This window comes from Solanum tuberosum, unplaced genomic scaffold (assembly GCF_000226075.1).
Source record: "Solanum tuberosum cultivar DM 1-3 516 R44 unplaced genomic scaffold, SolTub_3.0 scf01177, whole genome shotgun sequence".
Lineage (NCBI taxonomy): Eukaryota > Viridiplantae > Streptophyta > Magnoliopsida > Solanales > Solanaceae > Solanum > Solanum tuberosum.
The window spans coordinates 17,540-21,465 of record NW_006240056.1 but is presented as its reverse complement, the minus strand read 5'-3'; the positions used below and the strand labels follow the sequence as shown (position 1 = coordinate 21,465).

At 22.8% G+C, this 3,926-nt stretch overlaps 1 long non-coding RNA gene across 1 annotated transcript; it reads right to left on the bottom strand.

Annotated features, from left to right (window-relative positions):
- Positions 1-316: 316 nt before the first annotated feature.
- On the bottom strand, positions 317-1,161 carry LOC107059293 (uncharacterized). Its single transcript, XR_001472582.1, has 2 exons — positions 968-1,161; positions 317-453 (listed from the first exon to the last, which is right to left on the bottom strand). It is a non-coding gene; the product is annotated as an uncharacterized lncRNA (long non-coding RNA).
- Between the last annotated feature and the right edge of the window lie 2,765 nt (positions 1,162-3,926).

Here is a 3,926-nt window from a genome sequence, read left to right as displayed (position 1 = left end):
TAATAATTTTGTGATTAAATCTATCATTTTGTCACTAAAAGTGTTGCTTTTACCTACGACATATATTGTCACTAAATATTTTCATAAGTAGTGACAATTACAATTGTCACAAAATAAAAATAATTATTAATATTCAACAAAAAAGGGTACTACGACAATATTTTTGTCACTGAAAATAATCAAGAGTGATGAATTAATTTATTTAATGACAAAAATATTTGTCTCAAATTCACCCATGATCATCTAATAAAAATAACTGAATTATACTAAGGAATAATATTACAAACTCCTTAAATAAAAGTAAAATATGTCCAAAGACAAGAAAATCTAACTAAAATATACCAAATATTACTCCTAAACAAAGACATATAAGTAAAAATGTCTTCCAAAGTATCAATAATGTGGTGACACATAGCTTGCAATCAATCTTGCTTCAATTCTCACCTTTTATACCTGTAAAAGGAGAGAGAAAATATTATAAAGATTTCAATCGAGATATTCATATTAGAGTCAAAAGTAAAATATGTAACACAATTTGTCTTTCATATGTTGTAATGCGCAAGTTTTATAAGTAATTTTAATTTACAATATAAAGTTTATCATTACAAATTTAACGTAAGCGAAAGTTTATGGAATATATCATCACAAACTACTCCATATGGCAACATAAACTCCTTCATTCATGAAACTGCTAACTATTAAAACATAATGTAAAAACCAAAACCCAGTAAAATTATAAGTGCAAAATGAACAAAGAACAGAAAAATCCCACATAAAACCATAAAAACAGTACCCAGTTCACAATTGGTCTCCTAAATAAAGAAAAAATAAAAAAGAGACTCGATTGTACTTAGGCCTTATATGGTATAGTCTCCGATCAATTACTGAACCACAGAGTGTGAAAAATGATAATAAAACATAGCCAATGAAAGTTAGATCTACATATTCGTTAAAGATCAAGTGTTACCTCTTGTGAAAATTAAGTCACAAAGATAAGACCACAACCGGAACTACAAATTAGAATCACGAATAAAAACCCCGAACTCAACTTTTCTTTTGTCGCGGAACGATTTTTCTTTTTTGTTCGTATTGCTGGAAGGAAAGACTGTTTGGTGTATGTTTTGGAATTTGGGTGCGTGAGTTTCTATATGTTGTTTTGATTGTTTTTTTTGTTCTATTAATGTGTTTTGTGTAGTTGTCGTGTGTGTGTAGTGTGAGGGGGTAATGGGAGAAGTGGGGGTGAGATGTGGGTGAGTGGGGTAGTGTAGGATAGTATTAGCTTCTTTTTTTATATTTTTTATTAAAATAATATAATATAATATAATTTAACAAAATATAATATAATATAATACAATGATAAGAATATTATTTAAATATTTTTAAACTAACAAGAATTAAGTATCTAATAATAAATTATAATTAAGAAATGCTAGTTTATTTATTCAAACTTAAATCAAAAGAAACATGTATATTTTTTTATAAATTTCTTTCTTTACAATAAATCTACATTAAAATGTGACTCTGTTTTATTTTTTTTTTGTCATTTTCAAATATTTAAAAATAAATTTACTAAAATAGGATACATCCAAACATATTTAATTTAAATTTTTAAAAAATATTTAAGTACTTAAAATGATATAAAACTTTAAATTCGGTCAAAATTTACGTGTCTACATCTTTGACAAAAGATAAATGTAATATTAGTTATAAATACCTATAAAAATAAATCAATAATCTATAATAATAATAATAATAATAATAATAATAATAATAATAATAATAATAATAATAATAATAATAATAATAATAATAATAATAATAATAATAATAATAATAATAATAATAATAATAATAATAATAATAATAATAATAATAATAATAATAATAATAATAATAATAATAATAATAATAATAATAATAATAAATCAATCAAGAAATTATATATACCTTGACGATTTGGTAAAACCTCTTCATATATTTTGATTTTACATCGTACTTGTTTATTTCTCAAATATTTATTTCGCATTTATGAAATTATTTGTATACATCATCTCTTTAAAATTGCAAATTCGTTATTTACATATGAAACAAAAATTAAATATAAAATTAATTGTGAATAACAAATAATAATAACAAAACAATAATAACAAATAATAATAATAATAATAATAATAAAGTAATAATAACAAATAATAATAACTAAAAATAATAAAAAATAATAATAACAAACAATAACAATAATAATGTCAATACTAACAATAATGATGATAATAATAATAATAATAATAATAATAAAGTAATAATAACAAATAATAATAACTAAAAATAATAAAAAATAATAATAACAAACAATAACAATAATAATGTCAATACTAACAATAATGATGATAATAATAATAATAATAATAATGCTAATAATAAAATAACAATAATAACAATATAAATAATACTACTAATAATAATAATAACAACAAATAATAATAAGAATAATAATAATAGTAATAATAACAACAACAACAATGCTAATGCTAAAATAAAAAACTAAAAATAGTCTAACCAAATTAATATCAAATGGCATCATATTTATCACGAAAAAGTAAAACATCAAAATTTTCAAAGTTCTTAATATGCTTGGTAGAACCTTGCTAAAGCTTTTGTTTTGGTTCAAAACATTTGATTTTATGAGAAGACGTCTAAAATAATTTATTAAGAACAATTTATTTTCTATTGTTAAAACTAAAACAATGTATATTTGAAAAGATAGGATTTCAATATCATATTATTCAGTATAATTAAAAAATTAAAAAATTATTCAGTACAATTATAAATTTATATAAAATTAATAAACTTTCGATTATACTATAAGAAATCTAATACTTGGTTCGATTCGAAGAGTTAATCAATTTTTTTTAAAAACATTGACACTCACAACTATAGTACTTTATGATAATATATTCAAAATCTTAGTTGGTTAATTTCTTTCATTTGTGCTTTCATTTTTTTTAGTTTATTTTAATTTTCACACGAATGAAAAAGGTTAATAGAATCCATGAAATATTTCACATCTTTGCAAAGTCTAAGTCGATATTATCTCTATATAATTCCTCTACGTATGTGGAATCACTACTAATTATGTATGTATTTTTAGACAGAAGCAAATCAATCGACTTAGTCTGTATTGTTTACCCACCACAAAATCGATAGGCACGCACAAAAATAAGCATCAAGGTTTGAGAAATTATTTTTCTATACTCTTTATCGATGAAAGTGTATAAAATAAAAATAAAATGTCTTAAGCCAACAAATATTTGTAATGTAGTGGTAGAATACTACCCACTCACGGTACTTATATTCTAGATTGTATTTTTCAAATGATGCATTTTATAATTGCGTAATTTAGAAAAATTGATGAATTGAATATTTTATTTTTACAAAATCGACCGATAAATGTATTGTTAAGGGACTATTTTAGACCTACTTCAAAAGTAAGTTTTGTCACTAAAAGTAAATAATTAGTGACGAATTTTACGTCGTAACTAATAATTTTGTAGCTATATATCCTATTTGTTGTAGTGACACTTTAAAAGTAATATACTACAAATACTAGAATTTTGCTTTAACTCTATACTTTCCTACCGATTGTGGTGTACGTTTTCATATTAAATGACAACTCTATTTGTTTATTCATTTCCTACAGAAGGGAAAGAGAGGGTTTCGAAGCAGATAATTGAATCTATTGATGAGGAAAAAAAGTCGATCACATTCAAAGAATTTGAAGGAGATATGCTGCATGAATATGATCTCTACAAGATAACTCTTCATATGGATGCAAAAGACAATGGGGATTTGGTGTGTTGGACAATAGAATATGAAAGGCCAAATGAAAATACGTCTGAACTAATATGTTTGATGGAGTTTCTTGTTGG